General features: G+C 43.0%; 1 long non-coding RNA gene across 2 annotated transcripts; it reads left to right on the top strand.

The window, feature by feature from the left end:
* LOC119236440 (uncharacterized) lies at positions 1-24,335 on the top strand. 2 transcript variants are annotated; one of them, XR_005123064.2, is made up of 3 exons: positions 1-160; positions 1,728-1,808; positions 23,681-24,335. It is a non-coding gene; the product is annotated as an uncharacterized LOC119236440 (long non-coding RNA). The 2 variants fall into 2 exon arrangements; XR_008550232.1 differs by lacking the exon at positions 23,681-24,335 and adding an exon at positions 4,337-4,493.
* Positions 24,336-27,882: the final 3,547 nt, after the last annotated feature.

Raw genomic sequence — 27,882 nt, 5'->3', positions numbered from 1 at the left:
TTCAGCACCGGGGCGCCTCTGGGGCCGGGGCTGCAGAGTGTAAGCTGCCAGTGTAGACGTTCACTTAGAAATAGCATCACAACACGGCCTTTGTAGCAACTTTCCACACTCCATCACCGTGAGGGGCAGCAGGGCAGGGCCTGCCGTCTTCACTTCACAGGTGAGGAAATCGAGGCTCCGTCATGCTGAATAACTTTCCCGCGGCCTCACAGGCAGTGAAGTGGCGGGGTCTGTGTGGCGGGATTTCTGTCAGTCAGCGGGCACGGCCGCCGCAATGTTGGAAACGGCCAGTAGAGGGCAGTCTTCACAAAGCGGCTGCCGGCTGCCTTTCCAGAGATCAAAGCTAGCAGGACTATTTTGGGGACAGAGGGACGTGACGGACCCCCTGGAAAGCTACGCTGAGACGGATGCAACATCATCTCCTGTTATTTTTCCTGTCCCCCCCCCAAAGAATGCGTACCTAAAATCCTAATCTAAACAGTAGATAAATTCATATTCCAGGATGGTCTTCCAAATAACTAGCTAGTAGCCTTCAAAATGTCAAAGTCAAAAAAGTCAAAGAGATACAGAGGAACTGTTCCATAGTAAAGGAGACTAAATAGACATGACAACTAAATGCAATACATGGTTTATCTTGGGCTTAATTCTGGTCAGGGAAAAACAGTAATAGATGTAAGCAACATTATTAGCATAATTGATGAAATTTGTAGTTTAAATAATAGTATTCTATTAGTGTTAAGTTTCTTAAAGTTGATTGTACTGAGCTTACATAAAAGAATGATGTTGTTCTTAGAACTATTTTGGAATAAAGGGGCATAATGTAGTTAAATTGCTTTTATTTTTTTTAAGATTTATTTATTTATGCATGAAGAGCTGGAGTACAGGCCAGAGATGCAGGGGGTGAGAGGATTCACCAGAGACAGAGTGGGGAACAGAATAGGAGACTGACTGAAATACGCTGCTGAGGAGAGCAGTAGTCAAGTCAGGAGAGGTCTGCTGCGCCATGTGGATTGCTCCCTGACAGGCTGGGGTCGAGCTTGCGCTGCAGAGGCTGCAAGTTGCTTCTTGCTTCATAGTGCAGTGCTTAACCCCTTGTGCCACCAGGGAGGCTTCTAAATTGCTTCTAAATGCTTAAGAAAACACAGAGAAATATACAGCAATAGAAGAAATGAAGCAAAAGGTAAGTGATGGGGAAGCTGTAGGTACACGGGATTTCCTTATACTATATTGGCAATTGTTCTCAAACTCTGGAATTACATTTTTAAAAATTACTGAAGAAAAAGAAAATTAAACAGAGTCCTAGTTCTCCAGGTCTTGGGCCTGTGGACGCTACATCTGACTCCAGGCAGAAAGAGCGCCCTTACGAGAGCGGGGACCATGCATGAGCCTCTTAGTGAAAGTGCCTTTAGCCGCACTGGAATCCCAGTATTTGCCCTGGGCCCCTCAGAGTGGTTGCATGCAAGTCTTCCCTGATGACAGAACTGCCTGACCTAGAAGGTGGCCTTTGCTGCAAATGTTTTGAGAAGAGTAAACATGATCGACAGAATGGAAGAGGAACAGAATACAGAACACCGACTCCGTATCTCAGTAGGGGCTGGTGACATAGGAAGCATTTCAGGGCCTGTGAAATGCAGGAAAGGGTGAGATAAGAGCATCAACTACAATCCAAATTCAGATTTGTCAGTTGTTCTAGTAATGTCCTTTACATCTATTGCTTTTTTCACCAGCCCAGAATCAGACTACAGAAATGGGTGACATACAAAATTCTGAAATGAGTGGGATCACCAGATACACAATCCTTCCAGAAGGTAAGACTGCTAAAATCTGAATGAAGAGGGGGAAATTTTAACAGGAAAAAGATACTTTGAGGAGAAAAGGACTTTGAACAGAAAAAGCCTGGGGGTTGGGTAGATCAGTGTGCAGTGTACGTCAGAATCACCTGATTGCCTCCCACTCCCTCCCACCCCAGGATTCTGATTGACGTAGGCCTGAGACTGGATTGAGAATTTACATTTCAAACAGATGGCCAGGTGCTGCTGGTTGATGACATTGTCTAAGCTGTAGTGAAGCAGCAGGTGCTTCTGTCTGCACACAGCACAGAAGTCGTGGCTGGGAGGACCATGTGAGGGCGACAGCCACAGTATTCTGAGAGGTCCAACAGCGAATACGCTTGCTTCCAGCGGGGCAGTAAGGATCAGGGACAGATAGTATCATGCATGAAATGCCCCTTAAACTGGATTTCAGAGGATGTGGGTTGAGGGGAGCCTTCTAAGGAGAAGGAACAGCAGCTGAGTAGGTTGTTATTTGGGTCCCCTGGGGGAACAAGCGGCCAAAGGTAGGTGGGGCTTCTAAGAGCTGGGAATTTGCAGTGTTTGAAGTCAGCGCAGAGCCTCTGCCAGAGACGTGGCCAGAGAGACAGGGTTTTCAAAAGACTGACCATGTGGAGATAAGGAGGATGGACTGGGGCAAGACTTGAAGCAGGGAAGCCAGCTAAGAGGGCCCAGCAAGAGGCCACTGTGAGATAAGGGTCTGAAGAAAGGACATGGCAGTGACTATGGAAAACAAGTTGTTAAGCATTGCTGCGCAAAGGGGTTGAGTGACACAGAGAATCTGTTCTCTTAGGCCTTTGGCCTAGAGTTACCACTGAAATTGATACAAAGCTTTCAAGTTTACAAAGAAAAAAACAAAACAAAACCCCCACAACAGTCTATTAAATATATTTAAAGGATGTTTATAACAAGAGAAGTAAGTGTGAGCTTTCACAGGAGCATCTTTGCGGTCCCACTGGCAGGAAGTGGGCAGATGGGGACAGTGACATGCTGGGAAATGTTGAGCAGACCCGAAGTGGAGGACAGTCCTAATGGGTATAGTTTGTCCATTGCAGGCTGTGATATCCCCACCCCAAAGACTGGGTTTGAGCTACAGATTGATGTCCATCATCTTGCAAAATTCCAAAGAAACAGCAGTTTGCCCCTGGTAGCTGGTACATGCAGGCTCTGGTACACTCGTAGTGCACAGGACCAAGGAGAAGCCCAGGAGCCTAGTGATTTTAAGCAGCAACCAATGAGTGTCTCTTAACTAACTCTTCCCAAATATTAGCAAATGGGAGAGGTGGGAATTGTTCCAGACACCCCAGTGCCAAGAGCATCATTCCACATGATAGAGGAGCAGCTTAAAGAGTCTTACACTGAGAGAAAGTAGAGTGTGCGCTCTTAGCAGCCATGTGCTTAACTGCCCTGGGCCTCAGTCCCTTCCCAGTAAAAGAGGACAATACTGGTAATGTCCCCCACAGCAAGCATAGTCCAGAAGCATTCAAAACTTGTTTGTGGGCCTCCCCATTGGCGCAGCGGTTGAGCGCTGGATTGCGAAGCTGCCCGCAGCCTCTGCGGCGCCGGTTCGATCCCCAGCTGCTCCCCGGCCACCGGAGGAGGGTCCCGCATGGCGCGCAGACCTCTCCTGCCGCCCACTGCTCCCCTCAGCAGTGTACTTCGGTCCTTCTGCCTGCTCTGCTCCACGCTCTGGCTCTGGTGAATTCTCTCACCCTCCCGCGCTTCTGACTGTACCCAGTGCTTGATTAAATAAATAAATAAATCTTAAAAAAACAAAACAAAACAAAACTTGTTTGCATTTTACTCATCCCTCCTCTTTTCACCCCTTTTTAGTGTAAACATTCAGTGTATCATCCCTCCTTACCTTGTGTCTGCCCAACAGATCTCATCTTCCTAACTCAGCTCATCTTTCCATCTCTAAGAACAGTTCCAAGAATCTGAGACACTCGAATTATCCTCCTTTTAAAAATATGGTATAGAAAAAACACTGGAAATCAGATCTGAGCAGGTGACCTTACCTCTCTGGGTTTCAGTTTCTTATCTGGAAAATGAGCACATGAATAAGCAAATTCCAACTCTTAATGCATAGCCCTGTTCTCTGTATCTTTATCCTCATGAAGAATGTTATTGTGAAATGTGATTGTTTCACTTGTCAAAAATGAGTTTACTTTGAAGACTAGAGACCTTGTGTGTGGACAGAACTGAGTGACCCTTGAGTCAGTCCTATCTGGGCACAAGAGGGGGGTGAGAGCTCCACCAGTTCAGGTGCTGGTGGAGGGTCCTGGAACTCATGGAGGACATCTGGGGGTTCCTGACTACTGGCGCTGCCATGCAGAAGGCTGAAGTAGGCAGGCGAAGTTTCTATAAATATAAACCACACAGGCATCCTAGGATTCTTGACCCTTTTACCACATTGAATGGGAATGGGGAGGACATTTTAAATCAGCCATAACCACCCAGGAGAAACATAGGAGTTAAAGCTTCAAAAGTTATTTTTTAAATTCTAGGTAATAGGGCCTCCCCAGTGGCTCAGCGGTTGAGCACTGGGTTGCGAGGCTGCCCGCAGCCTCTGCGGCGCCGGTTCGATCCCCAGCTGCTCCCTGGCCACCAGAGGAGGGTCCCACATGACGCACAGACCTCTCCTGCCGCCCGCTGCTCCCCTCAGCAGTGTACTTCGGTCCTTCTGCCTGCTCTGCTCCCCGCTCTGGCTCTGGTGAATTCTCTCACCCTCCTGCGCTTCTGACTGTGCCCAGTGCTTGTATAAATAAATAAAAATAAATCATTAAAAAAAAAACAAAAAAAAGAAGATCTTAAAAAAATAATAAATTCTAAGTAATAAACCTAATTGCTATGGAAGATGTGTGTGTGTACAAATTATAATGCAAAAAAAAATGAAACATTTTTGTATCCAAAGATTCAGAGGTGACTTCTAACACCAATTTGATTTATATTCTCTAATTTTTTGTTGGCTGTTATGTTCCACACAGTCTTACAAACTGCTTATCTGAGAAAGTCCTCATTAAAAATTTAACTAGTAATGTATGCAAAGTGGTTTAAGATGAAAGAATAGTCAAAGACCTTCATGAAAATGAAAAACTAGGGTCATTTGCTCCATCCTGCTAATGAAAAACTAGTCATGTGGTCCATCCTGCCCCACCCTGTAATTCTTCTCCCCTGAACAAATTTTAAGCATTTGTTTAGAATTCATTTGGTGGTTGCCTCAGATTTCTAAATAAGATGCTGTTTATTAATTTAACAACTTCAGTGCTTTCTGTTGACTTCTCCATGATGGCTGAGGAGTCAGATGTTTCTAGCTTAGTTCTTCCTTTCTCCCAACCCCCTTCTCTTCTAAATATAGTTAAATCACTATTCTGGGGAGCTTTTCTGGTCTCCTCTTCAACTTCAAAGAACACAGTTAAATCCTCATTTCCTGTTGCATCCACTGTAGATAGTATCTTTTACTCCTCTCTGTGAGGTCAGGAGTAGGCACTCCCCACCTTCCCCTCCACAGGCCTCCTTTGTACCTTTCAGCCTCTGTCAGCCTATTCTATGTTTACATTTTGTTCTGAAATCATTGTTGTTTATGTTTGTTTAAGGTTGACTTTAAGAGTTAAAGGTCAAAAAGTGATATTTATTTCATTTTGGTTTTGTATGTATCGTTTGCAGCAGATCAGAGTGGCAAACTAGGATTCCATTTCTCTCTTCATGGAACCAGTGGCCTTAGTTGATAATGATTCTGGAACAATTTTTTTCCTTCTTTTGACATCTCATCAATATCCTTTATCTTATTCTCATATCTTGTTTTCCACGTTTTCAATCATGCTACTTTTCTTTTGATTCTGTTATAGAGCAACCCCGATATTAAACGGGTTCCTGGCTGTGGGTCCTCACCCGCGCGCTTTAAAGGGACTTATGAATACTCTACTACAGACACACGCAAAAGGGTTAAAAAAGGTTTATTTACAAGAGAAAAAGAAATAAGGAAAATGTACAACTCAGGGAAAATAGGGAAATAAAGTCTTTAATGCGTCCTACCCGATCCGACGACCTGGAAACCCCAAAGTCACTCTCAGAGCTAGACGGACGCCGCGAGCTGGCCGAGGGCCCCAAAATGGAGAGCGCCCCAAAGCCCACGTGTCTGCCTTTTGTATCCACCTGGCTGCTTAACCCCACCCTCAGGTCCCAGCCACCTTCCCTTTGGTGGTGATGGGATTTGGAGTTCCCAGTGTCTTTGGCTTTGACCTGGGGTGGGGGTGGAGTCCACAAAGCCTGTATGGAATTTGCTTTGGGACTGCCTTTTCCCCTAACAATTCTACTTCTCTCCTTTACACCTCTTCTCCAAAAATTAAAATAAGAAAGTTTCCCTGAAGATATCTCTCATTCTCTATCTTCCTGCTCTAGTTTTCTCTGGGTCTGTAGCAAGATTGTTGTTTTGCAGTTCCCTTCACTACTTTTTTTTTTAAAAGAGGCATGTATTTTTGTTTATTTATTTGTTTATACAAGCACTGGGTACAGTCAGAGGTCTGCTGAGGCCAGGAGCAGCGGGGGATCGAGCCGGCGGGCGTCCGGCGGGCGTCGCAGAGGCTGCGGGCAGCTTCACAACCCAGCGCTCAACTGCTGCGCCACCGGGGAGGCCGCCCCCCCCTCACTACTTTCAACCAGTAGAGTTACTCTCAAGAAACAAGGGTGGTGGGAATTGTATGGGGACTATAACCAAGATGAAAATGCATACATTGTGGGCCTCCCAGGCGGCGCAGCGGTTGAGCGCTGGGTTGCGAAGCTGCCCGCAGCTTCTGCAGCGCCGGTTCGATCCCCGGCTGCTCCCCGGCCACCAGAGGAGGGTCCCACATGGCGCGCAGACCTCTCCTGCTGCCCGCTGCTCCCCTCAGCGGTGTGCTTCGGTCCTTCTGCCTGCTCTGCTCCCCACTCTGGCTCTGGTGAATTCTCTCACCCTCCTGCGCTTCTGACTGTACCCAGTGCTTGTATAAATAAATAAATAAACCTTTAAAAAAAATTGGGAAAACTCAAAAAGAAAAGAAAATGCATACATTGTGCAAAAAATGAAAAATGATGTAAAAAATATATAAAATTAAAAAATTGAAAAAAAAAGATTTGAATAGCTTCCTCTCTCTTACACTCATTTTGCTGGAGTATATCGTTGTTGGGTAACTCCTTGGAATAAACTATACAGGAGAGTCTCTCTAGTGGCGCAAGGGGTTAAGCACAGCACTGTGATGCTGTCTGCAGCCTCTGCAGCACATGTTTGATCCTGGCTGGTCCAGGGAGCTACCCACATGACACAGCAGACCTCTCCTGTCTCGCCCACTGCTCCCCTCAGCAGTGTATTTCAGTCAGTCTGCCTGTTGTGTTCCCCACTCTGTCTCAGGTGAATCCTCTCACTCCCCACACCTCTGGCCTGTACCCCAGTCCTTGTATGCATAAATAAATAAATCTTTTTAAAAATAAACTATAGAGGAGGTAAATTTGAGAGTACTTTCCTACTGCAAATGCCTTTATTCTGTGTATCACTCAATTGATAAATTGGGTATAAAATTCTAAGTCAAACAGTTCTCTCAAAATAGTTCTTTCTGAAATCTTTAGGGTCTACCCTAATCTTGGTGATCTGACAGTTTTTAGTAGTCATGGCTGTATGTAGAGCTTTTTTCATTCATTGTGCTTTGGCATTCACTGGACCCTAGCAACCAAAGACACATATTTTCCTTTATTTTAGAAAACTATCTATTGTTTTTCCTTTATAACTTCCATCTTTTGTTTTAACCTTTAAAAAGAATTCCCATTATTTAGATCTCACACTGCTAGGTCATTTTTTAAGTCATTTGTCCTTTTTTTGTTGTTATATTTTGCATTTGTTTTAAAATCTGTACTAAGGATATATTTTTCAACTTCACCATCTAACCCTATTATTATTATTATTATTACTATTGTTATTATTCTTTTGGCAAACTTTTTTTTTAAAGATTTACTTGTGCATACAAGAGCTGGGGTACAGGCCAGCGATGCAGGGGGTGAGAGGATTCACCAGAGACAGAGTAGGGAACAGAACAGGCAGACTGACTGAAACACACTGCTGAGGGGAGCAGCAGGTGAGACAGGAGAGATCTGCTGCGCCATGTGGGTTGCTCCCTGGCCGGCCGGGGATTGAACTCATGCTGCAGAGGCTTTGGTTTGCTTCATAGTGCAGTGCTTAACCCCTTGCGCCACCAGGGAGGCCCTGGCAAACATTTTTAATTTCAAGGAATTCTTTTTGTTTTGTGTCTGTTTCTTTTTCAAAGCATTTCCCCCCTGTTGTTTCTGATGAGTTTTCCAAGTTGTCTCTGAATCTTTTAGAAGTTTTCACTTATTTGTTTAATTATCTTCTCTTCAGTCCCATTTGTATTCTTAGTCTCTAGAATCATGTTTGCCTATTGGTTTAGCTTTTATTTTTCTGTTTGCAGACATTCATTCTACATCGTTGGTTTTGTTCATTTCTATCAAAGATTGAGGCAATAAGGGGTGGGGGGCTGATTCGAAGTTTGAAGCACTCAGGTGGGGCTCTTCCATTCTGGGAAAGTTGACAGGAAGCCAGCTTTTTGTTCTTGTTAAGGGTCCCTAAAGGCAGGAATGCAGAAAACTCCATTCTGGGCTTCCAACCAGTACCCGGATTCTCCCCAAGTGGCTACACAGTTTCTTTAGAAGCAAGCCTCCCAGTGTTTTCCCTAGAGAAAATTTGATACCTATCTAATCTGGGCAGAGGTGTTGGCTACTACATGTATATAACTTCAGTACTTTCCAGCCCCATTTTTTTATTCCTGTTCTCTGAGAGCCTTTTCATTAAAAAAAAAAAAAAATTGTGCTCTTTTGGGTCCTTTTTATTTCCAGACTGATGCATCTCTCAGTGTCTGTGGACAGTCTGAGCCCTCATTACCTACAGCCCACTCCACCTGAGTATTAGTCAATATTCACCCAACCCTTTCTGTTGCCAAGAAATTGGTTGAAATCTGTTTGCTGATGGCCCCTTTCTTTTCTTTTTTTTTCTTTATTGTGAGTTTATGCCATTTAATACCCTTATTGTTATTTTACTGGAGTTTTAGAAGAAACTGGAAGCCTGAAATACTTAAATACAGCAGCTGTAACTTAAACTGTAGCAAATGTATAAACAATGTTGTGATGAGGACCATCCAGGTAGCTAAGTTTCTACACCACCCATGATTATTTAATTAGACTAAATTGTGAGAAGATTTGCTGCATCGAAATAGGAGCACCTTTTTTATTTTGTTCATAGTTTTTCTTCTTTGCTCATAAATTTAAAGATGGTACAATGTGCAGAGAGAGTACCTCTAAGCTCTCAGAGGTGAGTCCCATCGACTGAGAGTATCATAGGTACTCTCATAAATAAAAGTAGGCCTTGGAGTAAGTAGACTTACCACACCTGTGTGTGTACCCTACACACCCCAAAATACCCTTTGTGAACATGGAGAGGTAAACCGTAAAGCTATGCTAAGTAGACAGGCTTTCCTTTAGGATGCCAGAGCCTGGGTTTCAGTCTGGGGCTGGTTTCTCATTAGCAGCAAGACGTTGGAAGCTAATGTTTCCAAAAATGAGGAGCTGCCCTGGGACTCGCCTAAGTATTGTCCTAGCTCCTTTCAGAGGCCCAACAAACAGCCTTTTATCCACAGACCCACATTTGTTCACAGGTTCACAGCATCTTAACCCTGAGGGTCCTGTATAGTGGGACAGGACCCAGCGTGGCTTTTGCCAGGTGCTGGTCACAAGGGGCTGAACCCTCACCTGGGGGCACAGGACCACAAGGGCTCTCTTACGTGCAGGCACAGGCGCAGCAGAGGCCCTATTCCTGACCCCAGCATCGCCAGCATCGCCAGCATCCCCAGCCTCTTCCATCACCCTCACTGGTTTAATTTTGTTTTAATTAATTTTGTTTAATTAAAACAAAATTAAACATACATTTATCTAGGAATCATGTGATTCCACTCCTAGGCATTTATCCAAGAGAAATGAAAACATTTTCCCACTCGAACTCTCATACACAAATGTTCATACAACTTTATTCTGTGTACAATGGCCAAAAACTGGAAACAACCCAAATGTCCATCAACTGAAGAATGGATAAACAAATTGTTATATATTTGTACAATAGACTAAATAAAAGGGAATAAGCTACTGATCACATAACAACATGAATGAATCTCAGAAACATGCTGAGTGAATGAATCTAGACCACCAAAGGAATATAACATATTATTTGAAGATATGTGAAATCTAGAATAGACAAAAATAATCTATAGTGATATCAGGTTGCCTAGGGCAAGGGTGATGGTATAAGATATCTTTGTTGAGGACACCATGTAAGTGTTCTGTATCCAGATGGAGGTGGTATTTGTAGGGTCATACATTTTAATTGAAACTCACCAAAATATATGCTTAAAACAGGTGCATTTCTAAAATGTAATTTATACTTCCATAATGATAGCTTTTACAGTTAAAAAGTTGAAGGATTAAAAATCGTCCTTACAGTTTTTTAATAATGTTTATTTTTCATATTCATTATTATATCTTCATACATTGTTATCACCAAAAATAGAAAAAGACTTTTCGAGAAATGAATGTTAAAAGTGAAATTGCATCATAATCTCACACTGTCCACCACTTGCTCCCCAAAGTACAACAAACACAATGATCATTTTGGTATTTATTCTTCCAGTTATCTAACAAATACTCCAATATATATCTTCATGTGCAATTTTTGTAGAAAAGCAAGGATATGGTATATGTATTCTTGCAACCTGCATGTAACATTTTACAGTTTTTGTCTGATAGAAGGACCCACAATGTGTGCCTGGCAAAGTGCCCTGCACATAATGGACCTTTACCTGTTAGGTTCAGTGCCTTCATTTGCTGGCAAGCATTTCCCCTTCGAGACAAAACATTATAACATTTTCAATTATCATTTGTACTAAAGTCATAGACCTACCCTCTAACGTTTAGCTTAGGTTCTTGTAGCCTAAATTCTTCTACTTCTGAATGAAGGCAGGTCCCTGAGGAGTGTTTGGGACTGAGCAAGTGACTTGGTATGGATTAGGGGTGGTGAATGCCCAGAGAAGGGGGTGTTAGTGGAGGTTGGGGGAGCAGTGGTAAAGGTCTCTGCAGGGCGGACAAGGTTCTCGCTTGATTTCATTTTTAATTTTCACCCACCATCTGTCTTGGGTGTCCCCTTCCCTCTATACTTCAAACCTCACACCACGCCCACCGTTTCCATCTGGAGATGCAGGACTACTGCCAGCTGAGAAATGAAACACCTTCTCCTTCCCCTAACAAAGCTACGGACTGCTTAAATGTTAAACCATGAGCATTTTTGTTCTAAGAAAGAAATTCCAAGAAAATATATGAAAGGGTACATGGGAGATAGGTGAGTATAGGTTTTTTAATTGGTACAAAAGAATTATCTTGAAAGTAGTTAAAAATGAATCTTCCCATATCCCCTCCAAGAAATTTGGATGTAGAGCAGAGAGTGAAATTGCACTGGCAGAGATCACAAATAAAAATGCTCAGTCTTCAAACCTGAGAAGTATTTGGCCTGACACCACACTGGGACATGGAAGGGTTATAATGCCTTACTTAGTGTGGTTCTGGGATTGAGTTGGGGCTCAGATTGTCCATTTCTCTCCATCACTGTGTCAGTGGGTTCTGTCTCAGCCTTGCAAATCTGAGGGAAAAGCACCTTTTCATTTTGACCTAAGATATTTCGTTTCTGTGCTTTGGGAAGTCCTGAATTAAGATCTCATCTCTTTCCATCCCTTCCACAAGTGTCTCTGGCAAAAAGTTTAATTTTCGACCCTGTTGCAGTTATCTATTGTTGTATAAAAAACTCCCCAAAGCCTAGTGACTTAAAACAACACCCCCATATTGAGCTCATGAGTCTGCAGTTTGGGTGGGCCTCAGCAGGTATGGTTTGTTTCTGCTCTCCATGGTCTCAACTGGGATGGCTCAGGTGGGCCCTGAATGACCCACTTGGGGATGGCTGGCCCACATCACTGGCAAGTTGGGTAGGAGCCCAGCTGGGCTTGCTGATAACCACAGAAACTGGGTTATAGGGGTGAGCAAGGCAAAATTGTGTGACATTTTTATGACCTCGCTTCAGAAGTCATGGAGTGTTGCTTCCACCACACTATTGCTTTCGGAAGTCGTGAAATCCTCAGATTCAAGGAGAAGAAAAGTAGCCTCACCACTTAATGGAGGAAATGCCAATGTCACATAATAAAGATAGCACTTGGGAAGGGAGATATTACTGCAGCAATTTTTGGAAAATACAGACTGTAGACTCTGACCTATTTGCATTATATTTTAGTTTTTTCTGATGACTATTCATTAGTTATTGTCCTATTCCCTTAATTCATTCCTTTCACAATCCCTTTATCCCCTCTTTGAGGAAAACAATGCTCCTGGTGCATGTTTGGTTTAGCTGACACATTATTGGTAAGTTGTTACTTTTTATATAAGTATCTGAATTTCTATCTTCTCTTTGTAATCAGAAGGTCACCTACATCTTGGCCAGCCTTTCCATATCTCAGCAGTGAACTGGGACTGAGCAGTGGCAGCCCCCTTAGCAAAGCCCTGTCCTCAGTCCCTGCTCAGTCCCCAGGACTCCCTGTCATCATCACTCATCACATTTTGCATCTCATAGCATTTGACCTCCAGACTTTCTGCTGTAGCAAAAAAGGCCCTAGCTTCTGCCATAGAAAAATAAAAATAGTAATACCTTTCTTTTGGAGTTTTCAAATCAGTTTTTATAGAAACCTATCTTTGGGGATTTCTTTTCCTTTTAACCTGCTCCTTCTGTTGGAGAGAACATCAGGTGGCTGTTTCTTGCTTTGGGGCATCTTAGCTCATTTGAGGAACAGAAATAAATGATATGCCCCTGGTCCAGGACAGTCTTCTGGTTGGTTTCAGCCCCATGACTCCCAGGCTGACCCTCTGCAAATCCTCCTGCAAGAGCAGAATTCTCCTTGAGGCCTCGTGATTGCCGTCTTCACTGCCTGCTATTCGCTGCACTTACATAACTTAGAATCCTCAACTAGAGTAAGGGAGGACCATATAGGGCCTACCATCGTCCAAGTTTTCCAACACTATGATCTCATCCTGTGCCAAGTCTGCACACAAAGAACTTCTCTCTGCAAGATAAGTGTCCAGTGTTCATGCCACTGTTCAGGACCAGTTCTGAAGATGCCTAATAGCTCAGAGGCACAATGCTCACTTTGTCCTTTCGAGAGTTCTTGGTTTTGTTTCCAAAATGTCAACAGATAACTGTAAGTGTTGATTAAACAACCAGAAGGGCATTGCCGAAGGAGAGCATTGTATGTGATCTTCCTCTACCCTTCAGAAAAGCCCAGACCTGTGCTGAAAGGGCAGTGGGCAGGTGGGGCCTGGCTGTGCCCATCCAGCATAATCAGGGCACTTTCTTCCCCTGGGGACTGGAGTTTTTCTTTGGCACTTTAACATACTCCTAAGTAGGACAGGTCTGTGGTTTCACTCATCTATCAGAGTAGCTCAGCCCCCAGGTTAGAATATTTTGTGGCAGGAAGTCCCCTACATGCCCCTAATCGATCACTTTCCCACCATCTCCCCTGGTAACCATGATCCTGAATTTTATATTATCACGCCCTTGTGGGTTGGTATAATTTTACCATGTATTCCACATGTCTATGCTATTTACTGCAAAAATAAGAATTTTTTTTTCTTACAAATCTGCAATTTGGGAAGGATTTTGTAGGGATAACTCATTTCTGCTTGGGTCTGGGTAGTGAATCTTAGATCCCTGCACATTAGCTGGGGCAGTTCAACTGAGGGCTTTTGGATCTGCTCCAAAAATGACTCCTTGCTCGCTGGCTGTTGGGCTAAGGCCTGAGACCATGGTTTTTCTCCATGTGGCCTCTCCACACAACCTGGGCTTCTTCACAACTTGGTGGCAGGTCCCCAGTATGAGCATTGCTAGAGAGAAAACCAGATGGAAGCTATATTGCCTTTGTGACCGGCCTCAGGAGTCACATAGTGTCATATTATATCCCATAGTCCCACCTGAGTTCAAGGAGAGGGAATACTGACTCCAGTTCTTGAATGGGGAAGAAACAAGGTTCTAGAAAGGCAGGTGGGACCAGAATTATTGTCGCAGCCATTTGGGGGCAATGTAATCTACCCCACCACTGAGGCAGGTACCCCTAGATAATATACTATTTAATTTTGCAAGTCTTAAACTTCATGGAAACATTCATACTCAATATCTTCTACAACTTTGTTCCCCAACATTTATGAGTGCCATTTCTATGGTTGGGAGAAGTGCATTTATTTTTTTAGAACTGTGCATTATTTCATTGCTTTTATTTACCACAATAGTTATCCATTCTTTTGTTGGATATTCGTGTTGTTTCCTGTATTTTTTCTTGTGTGTTTATGCTTTTTGTTATTTTATACAGTGCTGCTATAAGTGTTTTTGTTTTTTTTTCTTTTGGTGGAACCCTCGCCGACGACCGGGGAACGAACCGACGCTGCAGAGGCTGCGGGCAGCCTTGCAGCCCAGTGCTCAGCCACTGTGCCACCAGGGGTGCTATAAGTGTTTTTGTAGAACTCTGCAAGTGCACATGAGCTCAAGGGAGTGGTTCTCTGCCAGAGGTGATTTTCAAATGTCCCAGACAGTTTTTGTTCTCATGACTGGGATAGGGGGCATTGCCACAGGCAGTGAGTGGGTAGAGGCCATTCTATCATACCAGGACAGCACCCCACAGCAAAGAATGATCTGGGCTAAGATCTCCATCATGTTGAGGTTAAGAAACCCTAGCTTAGAGTGTACATGTAGCAGTGGAATTCCTAGGCAATGGGATATTTATAGTTTTCACTTTACTAAATGAGTTTCCCTGAGTGGTTGAATCAGTTTATACTCCACCAGAGCAGGACACCCATATCCTTTGATACTGTCAATTTTAATTTTTGCTAATTCATAATTTCTTTCCCCTGAAATGCATGTTCATTTGTTCTGCCAATTTTTTTTTTAAAGATTTGTTTATTTATTTATTTATACATGCACTGGGTACAGTCAGAAGCGCGGGAGGGTGAGAGAATTCACCAGAGCCAGAGTGGGGAGCAGAGCAGGCAGAAGGACCGAAGTACACTGCTGAGGGGAGCAGTGGGCGGCAGGAGAGGTCTGCGTGCCATGTGGGACCCTCCTCCAGTGGCCGGGGAGCAGCCGGGGATCTAACCGGCACTGCAGAGGCTCAGGCAGCTTCGCAACCCAGGAGCGCTGCGCCACCGGGGAGGCCCCAGGCTCAAAATCTTGAGTAGGTCCCTCTGTGGAAAGGATAAAACCATAAATCCCTTCCGGGACATACAAATCCCTTCGTGATCTGGTCTCTGCTTAAGTCTCCAACCTCATTTTATCTTCAAAACAATTAACAACCCTGTTCTGCCATTTTTGTAATAGAATTAATGTGTAGGATTTCTTTTTTTTTTTTTTTTATGAATCCCTTCCACTGTTGTTCATCTGTAAAGCTCTTATCACTTGTGTAGGAGTGCTTTATATATTCTGGGTACTAATCCTTTGTTGGTTGGATATGTTGCAAACATCTTCTCCCAATGTTTGATTTTTCTTCTCACTTCTTCATGGTTCTTTAAATGAAAATAAGCACTTATATTTTATGAAGCTTACATTCATCAATCTCATGCTAGCCTTTGTGGTTTGAGATTTGGGGGTATCATATAAGAGAAACTGTCCTGCCCTGAGGTTCTCAGTGCCTCCCAAGCCTGGCTACCTATTGGATCGCTTCCCTTTCAGTGGTGAGTGCTAGCACTCCTCTTGCTGACCTTGGAGAGGCTCACTTTCTGCTGTGATTGCTCAGCTTTTCTAAGTCCTGATTTCCTGATGGCCTTACTTTCTCTGCTGGGATTGAACTCTTTCTATGACTTCTGTCTCTCTACCTACACTGGACTCTGCGTCTAAAAACGGACCTCATATTGAACTAACTTCTCTGGAACCACAGCACCCTACCAGTGTCAATATTGCCAACGATGCCCCTTAGACATCAGTCCTGCCAGCAGTGAGCCTCCATTTTCTATAATGCTTGGATATGTTCATCTGGACACTTTCCTCTGGAACAACAATGGGGTGAATCTGAAGATGCCAACTGGTGCCCAAGAACATTGGTAATCACAAGAGGGGAACCCCGAAATGAGCCCATCGTCTCTGACTGTGCACCTTTAGTCTAGGCCTGTCCATTGCCCCTCAAGACCAACAACAACTGAAGGACAGCTCTGGTGCTCTCTGCCAGGGGTAACCAACCAAAACCTAACTTAGCTCCCCTTCCTTCTTGTCTTCCTAGGTCTTGACCTTTAGTTCCACTCCCTCATAGGTCCTCCCACCTTTAGGCTTCACACTGTTCTGGATTTCTCTGACTTCCACAAGCAGCACCTTTGGGTGAAACTCACCCTTTGCTGCCAGCAGCTCCTCTCTGCCCAGAAAAACACCATATCCTGACTCCTAGTTTCTATGACCCAATCCCCTGCACTTGAGTAAAGTTGAAAGCTAGGTTGCCAGGTGTCCAGGCTGAGCTGTTGCCAGGCCAGGGAGAAGATTAATCTTAAAATGGGAAACAAAGAGATGATGAAAGCAAAGATCAAAACAGCCAAACAGCAGGAAGATACAGGAGGGTGGAGAGGTAGACTAAGGGGACTTAAGAGCAGATTATCCTCCTGGGTTCTGTATTCATCATCTGTAAAGTGGAGACTATGTGATGACTTGTAGCTGGGGTCTAGAGAGTTGTTCCTTCCTGTGATAACAGGTTCCCATGAGGTCTGACATTACCTTGTGTTTTGGGGTGTGTGTGTGTGTGTTTTTTCTACCCATTTTGCTGTATTAGATATTCTCCTCTGCCATAGCAAGTTGTGAACTCTCCCTCATAGCAAGTTAGAAGCTTCAGGAGAAGCCCAAGATACCACGTTGGGGAGGAGGTGGGTGCGACACCTGATACCTGCTTTGGCTATCAGCAACCGGGATCTCCTTTCTTCACAGGCTCTGTTCTCTGTGGTTACTTGTGGTTTCTGACTACACACTCTGCATGCAGATCCAGAGGCCCCAGAGGAAGGAAGGGTGGGTGTGGCCTCAGTCTTCTCAAAGCCTGATATCCAGAAGCCCCTTGACAAAGTGTATGTGTGTGATATACCTAGCAGTGCTGTGCTTTCCCCTGCAATGGCCGCTAGACAGGTGCTCCTTCTTATAGTTTCCTTGTGAGCACAGGCCAGTGGTTGTGCACTAAGGGGAGGGAGTGCAGTGGGCATGGCCCTAGCCTCTGGGTAGCCCATGGTCTAGAGACCCTGTACTGAAAAGTCTATGCACACAATATGCCCCAGACAGACCAAGTTCACCACTGCCTCTTGTAGCCTCCCTATAAGTGCAGACTGGAGGTCAGATGTGTCAGGGAGAGGTGAGTGTCTTCCAGGAATCCCCAGGAGAGTCACAGATACTCCTGAGACTCCAGACCAGAGATGACTCTGTGTCTTTCTTTGAGCTGAAGCCAGTCCCGGCGACCTGGGTGACTTGTTGAACTCAGGAATAAATAGCCTATGCACTCACAGTGAGTTATGTTCTCTCCTTCCTGGGCTGGTGAGAGCACTTGAGGGTGTACTAGGGGGAAAGGCCAATAGCCTTCCCATTGCATTGGCACCATTCCTGACTTACTTATTGTTTCTCAATCTTTACTTCCCTTACTGAGATTTCTCGCTCCACTTCTTGCTGACACACTGGTCCTCCCACCCCCCACTCCATTCTGGCTATGGCTGCTCCCTCCAGGCACTTATTTTCAACTCAAGGATCCTGTCTGACCACCATCTTCCTTTTCTGTTCTCTGGTCATTTTCTTTAAACAAAATGTTTTATTAACCAGAATGTTCTTATTTCTAACCAAACCAAGAAAGTTTTTAAACCAAATGAAATCATCCAGTCAAACCTATCCTCAAAATAAAGTTTTGAACTTCCCAGCCCTGTTAGAAAAGAAATCCTGGCTCCTGCCACCTGTTTTTTGCTTCTTCTTTGCTTCCTATTGACCTATTTCCATTTTCTTTTCCAGTCTCTGTGCTTGTGCTTCAAACCACTTGGTTGCTGTGGGTGGCTAAGTAGGAAGCAGAAAAATGCCATTGCATTTGAAAAAGCCAAAGAACTGTGAGGTCAGAGTTTTAAGAGAATCATGATCCAGATTCTAACATTTTCCCAGGTGATGGTAAGGGAGCTGGAGAAAGAGCACTAAGCGTTGAACCCTTCGTAACCAGTACGGGAGACCCAAGAGAGTGCTCTGGGTTTGGGGCACCGATGAGGGAAAGCAGAGAGGAAAAGAGGTCTTTAGTCTGAGAATCAAAAGACATGTTCATGAAGGAGGGAATAAGCAAAGCACCAGGGAAATAAAGACCATGCTGGTCCCCTCCAAGTCCCCATAGGATGTGGGAAATGAGCAGCCTCCCTGGAGAGGGTAGTGAAAGAAGCCTAAGGGGAAGCCTGGGAGAATAAAGGTCCCCTTAGAGAAAAGGTTATGGTCCAGAGTGTTGTTGCCTTCTGTGGGGCCCAGAGGACACATAGGGAAGGATGGGGGAATTCTAGGAGCAGATGAGGTCAGTAGGAAGGATGGAGAAAACAATGTGGGCTTGAGAGTAAGGAAGCATGTCCTGGGGAGTGGTGCTATTGCATTTCAGGTGGAGGCCAAGGGCAACAGGAACCTGAGTCACCCCAGGATTAGTTGGCACCAAATCCTGAGTGCTGGGGTAAGTTGTTCCCAACCCACAGTGATGACACTATGAGGGCAAGAGGTAGCAGCTGCCACTCGCCATTCTCTTGGTGCAAAATGCTTTAGCAAAGTACTGTGCCAGGAGTACATGCATTGGTGAATAATTCCTCATTTCCTGGACAACATAAATTCTAAGCAGTGACTTAAAAGCACTAAAGGAAGAGGCTCAGGTTTCTAATGACATTCTGCTGACATGACTAATGCTACCTGGAACACACTTCCCCTGGGTACCTGTGTGGCTCACTTTCTTCTTCACCCTGCTTTCTCTCAAAGAGAGGCCTTCTCTGACCCCTGTACCCCAGGGACCCTTTTCATCACTTGGCTTTGTTTTTCTTCATTCCATTCATGTCCACCTGATATATTTGCTTATCAGTTATCACCTCTATGAGAATGTAAGCCCCCTGAGATCAGGGCTTTCTTTGGTTCTCTGCCCTCTTCCCAGTGTCTAGATCAGTGTCTGGCATAGAGCAGAGCTCAACAAATGCATGGCTGGATGCATGGATGGATGGTGATTGGTGAGCATGGGTATATTTGCCTTGTGTGCATGCACATGGCTCTCAGAGAATCCATTTCTTGGAATTAGAAATTGGTGCTAAGTCAATGATTCCATTAAGCTGTGGGTAGTGTCTCCTTATCATGACTCCTGTACAGAGTGAATTGGCTCTTTCCCTGCTGCTGCTGAGCTGGGGGGAGGTGGAAGCTCAGGTGCATTCAAGATTCTGCTCCACCCATAACTCATCACCATGCCATGGCCTAGGAAGGTATTGCTGGAGTTGTAATGGATGTTAGTACTGCTTTACATACCTCTGGTTGTGGTGTCTTTTTAGTCTATTGTCACCTAATACCTAATACAGTGCTCATCCTCGTTTTCAGGACAGGAATTATTTTTTTGTCTAATAGAATGAGACATAGTTGAGATTTGTCTGATTGCATGCTTATAAGTAGATTCCAGTCAAAAATGTTTTTAAAATTATCTCATTAAAAAATAATAATAGTATGTGTATAATGAAACAATTTTAGGTCTTCAGAAGATGTAAAATTTTCCATTTCCTCTGCCTACCGGCTTTGCCCTAAAAATACACACATGGTACCAGTTAACAGTGTATTCCTATTAGAAAAAAAGGTGCCTTGGGCCTCCCTGGTGGCGCAAGGGGTTAAGACGCAACCTATGAAGCTAACCGCAGCCACCACAGCACAAGTTCAATCCCCAGCCAGGGAGCTACCCATATGGCACAGCAGACCTCTCCTGACTCACCCACAGCTCCTCTCAGCAGTGTATTTCAGTTGAGCTGCCTGTTCTGTTCCCCACTCTGTCTCTTGTGAATCCTCTCACCCCCATACCTCTGGCCTATACCCCAGTTCTTGTATGTGTAAATAAATAAATCTTTAAAAAAAGGTGCCTTTATGCAGGTAAAGGCATACATGTATATATATATATACATATAATTATATATATATTTATTTATCTCACCATCCAGTTTCTTTTGAAATTTATGCCCATGTGATTGTATTATACCCACTATTTTCACCTCGCTTTTTAACTTAATTCATCTTAAAGGATGTGCCACAATAATATATTCAGATCACTTCTATTCTTTTAGGTATCTGTATAGTTTTCCACTATATGGATTTGACTGGTCTTCTATTAATTGGCATTTAGCATATTTTTAGGTTTTATTTTTTTCTATTCCAAATAATGTTGCGGTGAACATCCCTGAACACATACATGCTATATTTGGGGGATATGGTAAACTTAGGTAAATTGCTGGGCTTAAGAGTTTTTTGTTTTTTTGTTTTTTGGTTTTTTTTTGTTTTTTTAAAGAACATTTTTTTTTAATATTTATTTATTTATACAAGCAGTGGGTACAGTCAGAAGCACGGGAGGGTGAGAGGATTCACCAGAGCCAGAGCGGGGATCAGAGCAGGCAGAAGGACCGAAGTACACTGCTGAGGGGAGCAACGGGCGGCAAGAGAGGTCTGCACGCCATGTGGGACCCTCCTCTGGTGACCGGGGAGCAGCCGGGGATCGAACCGGTGCCGCAGAGGCTGCGGGCAGCTTTGCAACCCAGCCTCAACTGCTGCGCCACCAGGGAGGCCCTGGGCTTAAGAGTTTTTGAATTTAAAACTTTGACAGCTTTTTTAAAACATCACTTTTTAAAGTACACAAAGGGTACTGGGCTGTAATATAATACAGAGCCCTTTCTGAGTACCAGAAATCCAACTATAATGCCCTATGATTTTCAGCAAGATTTAAGTTGTGTAGAATGAAAATTGATCCATGAATGAGTATGCACATACACATACGTATAAATATAAAATCTCCAAGAAGTTTCACAGACCAAATTCACAGGTGCTTTCTTGATAAATAAGTACAGTAATTAGATTAAATGTCCATCCTCTGTATTGCTTTAAGAGTTGGAGGATGAATCTTACTGGAACTTGAGTACTGAAAGAACACAATGGAATTAGATGCTTGGAAGGCTTGCTGAAGAAAGCCTGGTGACTATTGAGGAGGAAACATTTTCTTTGTTTGTTATGTAAATTTCTGACCAACAGTCAGGTCAGAGTGAATCACTAATCTCCCATAACCAGACCATGCCAAGTTGTCAACAATACTATATCTGAATCAAACCAGCCAGTCAGGGAGGAAAGGCCGAAGAAATAACTCTTTGTGATGTTATTGACTCATCTCCATATAACATATAATTTTTGTAAATTCTTCAGGGTGTTGTCATACCTTTTCAAATCAGTAAAACAGTTTTGTGAAAAGCAATATTCTAATTATATCCTGACTTCACATGCCAGGATATACTGCTAAGATATACTGTTTGGGTTTTTTTTAAGATTTATTTATTCATTTATACAAGCACTGGGTACAGTCAGAAATGCAGGAGGGTGAGAGGATTCACCAGAGCCAGAGTGGGGAACAGAACAGGCAGACTGACGAAACACACTGCTGAGGGGAGCAGCGGGCACAGCAGACCTCTCCTATCTCATCCACTGCTCTCCTCAGCAGTGTATTTCAATCTATCTGCCTGTTCTGCTCCCCACTCTGTCTCTGGTGAATCCTCTCATCCTCCCCAGCTATTCTACACCTCTGGCCTAGATCCCAGTTCTTATATGCATAAATAAATCAAATAAATCCTTAAAAAATAGAAAAACTAGAAATAATAGAGAAGTCTATCAATAGTTGAAAGGATAAATTGTGGTATAATAATACAATGAAATACTACTCAGCAATAAAAAAGAATGAGCTGCTGCTACAACAATATGGCTAACTCTCAAACACAAATTGAATCAGATATAAAAAGAGCACACTCTGCATGATTCCATTTATGTAGACGTCAAGAATGAACAACATTAATCTCTGGTGTATAAACCATAATAGTAACTATTTCTTGGGAATGGAATATAGGTGACTCTTGGGGTAGAGACAAGGTAACTTTGTAGGATGATAAATATATTTTATCTTTATCTGCTTATGTGGATGTATATATTTGTCAAAATTCAGCAAGCTACACACTTATATGTATAGTACTTGTTGTCATTAAAAAAATACAGTAGTTTGCCTCATTTTGAAAAACCAATAGAATAATAAATCATAATTTTTAAAGATTATCTTTTTTTAAGATTCATTTATTTATGCATACAAGAACTGGGGTACAGGCCAGAGGTATGGGGGTGAGAGGATTCACCAGAGACAGAGTGGGGAACAGAACAGGCAGCTTGACTGAAATACACTGCTGAGAGGAGCTGTAGGTGAGTCAGGAGAGGTCTGCTGTGCCATATGGGTAGCTCCCTGGCTGGGGATTGAACTTGTGCTGTGGTGGCTGCGGTTAGCTTCATAGGTTGCGTCTTAATCCCTTGCACCATGAGGGAGGCCCTTAAATGGTTTTTAGAGGGATAGAAGAAATTGGAAAGGGGCAGGGTTAAAAGTTAGACTTTTCTGAGTATGTCTTGCTTTGTAGGCTTTATTTTTAGAGTCATTAGCATATTTTGTATTAAAATATAAACTAAATTAAATCAAAACTGAAGAGAAGCTATTCCCCAAAATCAAAAGCAAAACAAAACATTTCTGTTTATTGAGTTAGTGCCAATCACACAGAGTAGAATTATTTCAAAGATGTTTAACAGAGTAAATTGTAGTACATTTTAGTGGGAAATATCCTAAGAGAAAAACAACTTCAAAAAATTTCTACAACCTTTCAGTATTCATGTTGTTAGTAATAATAGTGGTGGTATTAGCCTAAAACGATTAGCTGTATGTTACAGGAAAAAGCAAATGTGTAATTATGTTAGTGTTAATAGAAGTCAAGATTTTTACTGTAAGAAACAAAGGAGTGTAAATATAGAATATAAAAATTTAGTGAACATTCTATATTCTTAAATTTGAATAGAAAATTAGTATGAAGTATGAAAAATTTAGTTCCCAACACTGTCCACTCAAAACCATATAAACAATGATCAATCAAATGCTATGCATGCCAGTAATGCCAGTCTCACCGCCTCTCTAAATACTATTTCCCACTAAGTGGAACCAGGGCTCCTTAGAGAAATGGATGGTTCTCATCTGAGGCAGGAAATGCACATGATGAGCCTGGAACATCACAACATACCAGAAATTCCTTGGGGTCACATCAAGGACTCAGAAAAACTTATGTTCTTGTCAAACTTCCCACTAGCCACAAATGAGGCTGTTTAAATATGAATGAGTAAGCATAACTGGAAGAAACACATGAATCCTGTTGAAACTTCACAAGTTCATGGCAATACTTACAAAGAAAAACACCTTATTCATCTCTGGGGGGCACTAGGGAACCAACTCATTCTTTTGAAAATAGGTGGGTAAAGAGAAATAATCTAACTATAATTTGAATTGAAACTGAGGGTAACCAAATAGTAAATATTTATTTTTATAGGAATAGTCCAGCCAATAATTAAGACCTTAAAGAAACAATGATTCTAGCAATGATAATTGTATTAGTTTCCTTGCACTAAATAGAATTTTGTTATTTCACAGTTCTGGACACTAGAAACCCAAAATCTAGGTATTGGCAGGACCATGCTCCCTCTGAAGTTCTAGAAGAAGGTCCTTCCTTTCCTCTGATGTTTCTAGAGTTTTCCTTCTGGTCCCAGCATTTCTTGGCCGATGGATGCATCACTCCAATCTCGGTCTCTGTGGTCATATTGTAACAGAGTGGTCCCCAGGAAAGGGGAAGGTTCCAGGTTCCCTGCCCTACCCAAATGGAGGGTGGAGCTGAGCAGGGAGAGAAGAAGCTGCAGAGGAGACTGAGGAAGGAAGGAAGCAGGATGGAGATCCAGAAGGAGACCTGGAAGAGGCACATGGGGCCGAGAGACATGTGAAGAAACTGCGCTTGCATTTTGGTCGTGGACGGGGTGATACAGATGTGAGTGAGAGACCCCTGGGGAGGTGACAATGGCAGCTTTTATCTTGATTTTGATTTTGCTCTTTTCCTTCTGGGCTTGTCTGGTTGTTTCTGACCCTTTTCTGTGGGTCCCCACTCGAAGATGCTTTAGACTTGTGGCAGGCTTTGGGGCCTTGCTCTGGGCCAATCCCATTTGGGTGGATTTTTACCCACAAGGGGACGGGTAACATTGGGTGCTTGATTTAGAAACTATATTCTTTGCCTTTTCTGTATTGTTTCCTAATTGTATTAAAGTTCCTTCCCATTAAAGTCTCATATGTTTTGTGTTGATGTGGCAGATGGCAAAACCATTTAAAATAGGCAGGTTTACGGGGTCTGGACTGGCCCTCTCCCTGCCTTGTAACAATATGGCCATATTCTTCCTGAGTCTATGTTCAAATTTTCCTCTTCTTAAAAGGATTAAATTAGGGTGGGACTTGTTTTAACCTGATTATATCTGCAAAGGCCCTGTTTCCAAATAAGATCACATTTGTGGCATGGGGGTTTGGACTTCAACATAACTTGTGGGGGAACACAATGCAACCAATAATCATAGGGAGCAGTAGTATTACAGAAACACGTGGGAAATTATCTATCATTGCCAAAGAATAAGGCCCAAATCAGACTAACTCTAGAGCTCACTACTAATTTACACCTAACAGGGGGAACAGGAGAGTATGCTGAATAAACACTACAGGCATATGATCAACAATGTCCAGAATGTGGAGATATCTGTGGGACAAATGACTTGTTTTCTTCAACAAATAAATTGCAAAGGCAAAACCTGAAGGAGAGAAAGCTATAAGTTTAAATGGACGTAGGATCCAAATATAATGTAGAGATCTTATCTGGAAATTTGAATGCTTACTAGATATTTAGTGACATAAAGACATTATTGACAACTTTCAAAAACACATCTTAATGGCATTATGGTAAAGTTTATAAAAGAAAGCGCTCTTAACTTATGGGAAGATAAATGACATGACATTTAGGGGTGGAGGAGAGCGGCAGTGAGGTAGGTATGAAACAGGATTTGCTGTATTAATTAATGAAGTTTGATGTTGGGTACATGGGGCTTTGTTATGTTTTCTTTAATGCAGAAATTTCCTAGAATATAAAATAATAATAATAAAAGTGCAGTATGTTAAGTTGGTGTTTCTCAATCTGGGGTAGATTCAGAATCTATACGTGGAGAACATCTTCCTCCCTCATCCTCACTGAGAGGTACTGTTGTAAACTCTTTTCAAAATAATCCGCTATAGTTTGATTGCTGGTGGAGAAATTTTGTTTATTGGAAACTTGGCTGCTTGACAAATATTTTTCATTAGGCAAGAAGGAATTTTTCAAAACTCCTTTTATTGGAAAGTAAGCTAAAAAAGTAAAGTAAGCTAAAAAAGAAAATCTGTAAACTGCCAAAGAAAAGTAGAATCACTCCCCACCCCCAGGTTTTACTATCCAGCAATCAGTCACCACTGTTCCAAATTTCTTGTGAATTCCTTTATTTCTCAAAGTGTATACAGAAAAAAAACATGAATTGAATCTTACTGCAAATACTATTTGCAATTTGCTTTTTTTTTTCACCCAGCAATATTCTTAGAAACCTTAAAATAGTAGTAGGTCCTTCTTTTTTTATTCCACTATGGAAATGCCATCATTTATTTCAAATCAGCCCCTAAATAGCAAGCATATTTCTCAGTTATTTCTTCTTACAGATAATGTTGCAACACACCTTTGTGTACACACATAGAAAAAGGAATTTTGTTGAAAATCAGTATCTCTCAAGAAACCACCCCTTCTTCCAGCTCAGGACAGGGAGTGCCCAGTGTATGAAGCAACCACACTGCAAACCTCAAACCCCCTGAACCTGCGGACATCTCCTGCTTATTCACCGGCTGCCGGCAGGTCAGGAGCGGCCTGGCTCTGGTGGCGTGGAGATTCCACCAAGGGCCTCCTCGCACCGCTGCTCCCTCCACTGAGGGTGGCTGATGCACCCAGGACTCCCCAGGTGTGTGACACCCCAGCAAGGAGCCCACAGCGTCAGCATCCAGAGGCCCACTGGCTCCCTGTCATCAGGTAAGTCCGTTGCTTTGAAGGATTCTGGGGCTGAGTGAGGCTAAATTCAATGAGATCCAGCTGGATATGGCAGTTGTTCCATCGGTGGTGTGCGTAAAGTGAAGACAAAATGCTAGCATGGACCAGTGCCTCTCTGAGGGCCAAGAACGGCTCAGTGCCCAGCATCCTCTCCATAAGGCAGCCTGCTGGGCGGGTAAGCCGAGTAAGCTTTCATTTTACTTTATTATTTTTTTAAAATGTGGTTTGTGTTTAATCCTCTGGAAGTCCTCTGTGTCAGAGAGGCTTTTTTCTCCGGCTGTGTGGGACTTTATACGGGCATCTCTTGCCAGAACTTGGAATTTCCTGGCAAGGAAGAGAGGTAATTTGAGTAACCCGGAACTAGACAAATGCATTTCACTTCAACACAGCTTTTCAGGTGTCATTGAAGATGTGTGAGAAACCAGATAGAAAGCTATAGAAAATGCACTTTACAAAAGTATTCCCCACTTGATGGCTTTAGTGATGCTTTTGCCATCCGATCTCCTGAAGTAATTTTTCCACGACTTCACCCAGCTTTGTTAGCCCACAGGGAAAGAGCTCGGGGCCAGGTCACCATCCCAGTGAGTCCAAGCGTGTGGGGCCTCCTTTCCAGTATGAACCATAAGTATCAGGGCTCAGAGCAAAATGTACACAGCTTCATTGATATCTCTGCTTTTAAAAAGGCTATGGTGCCTAGTATTTGAAAAGTAGATAAAGATTTACATAGTGTCTCCCTGAAAAGTCTATTTTGAACTTGCTCCCTATTACTCTTAACTCCATTTGTGAAATTTGGCCAATCAGCAGTTACTTGAAGACAAGCATCAACAGTTTTTAAAAGACAACGCTTATTTTGTAGGGATTAATAAAATCCTTGCTCATCTAACAAGTCTGATGTGCCCATAATGACTATGGCTTGAGAACAGAGGGTGTGATGAGAGGACTGCACTGGTGGAATTGAGTTGGGGTTCAAATGAGGAATGAGGTGATGGAAATGCTGCAGAGGAAGGGTTGAGTCCTGGGAAAAGGGGGGTGGTCCTGTGAATTGACCAAAGGAGATGTAGGATGAGTTGGACAGAAGTAGAGGGCTGTTTTGTTAAAAAAAAAAAAAAAAAAAGTAGGGGAATGTGGAAATCAAGGAAAAATAATAGAAGAAAAGAGCCAGTGAATGTCTGGCATGTGAGGTGGGTGAATGAACTAACTACACTGGTCAAACTGGGCACTGGACTCTCAACACCATTCACTGCTGATTCTTAGGATGGAGGGAAACACATCCAGAGACATTAGTGAGCAGGACCCAGAGAGCACCATCACCAGATTTTAGGGGCCTGTAGAAAGACATTCTGTCCAGAAACTGGTGGATTAGATCCCAACTGAGAAGGATCCTGCTCCTGTAGGTATTTATTCATTCACAGATGCACCATCTATGTGCTGTCCCTCCTTTTTCTCCCCCCTCTAGGGGTGTCCCATTTCCCATCACCTGTCCAGTCTCCCTGCATGGCTTTTACCTTTGGAATGTGTTCCGTTTCATAGAGCAGCTTTTGTTAAGCATTCATTAGCTTCTAGGATTTTTTTTCACCCTATGAAAATCTCTCAAGCCTTCTGATATTGTCAAGTGCCTAAATGATTGGAATTGAACAAGTAACCCTCAGCTACCTGAAGATGTGTAATAACTGTTGATTGTAGATTCAAATTCAGGGATCTTTTC

This window comes from Talpa occidentalis, unplaced genomic scaffold, assembly GCF_014898055.3.
Source record: "Talpa occidentalis isolate TD23 unplaced genomic scaffold, MPIMG_talOcc4v2.1 talOcc4.9, whole genome shotgun sequence".
Classification (NCBI taxonomy): Eukaryota; Metazoa; Chordata; class Mammalia; order Eulipotyphla; family Talpidae; genus Talpa; species Talpa occidentalis.
Note: the sequence above shows the minus strand (reverse complement) of the source record. Positions and strands in the feature narration are given on the sequence as shown.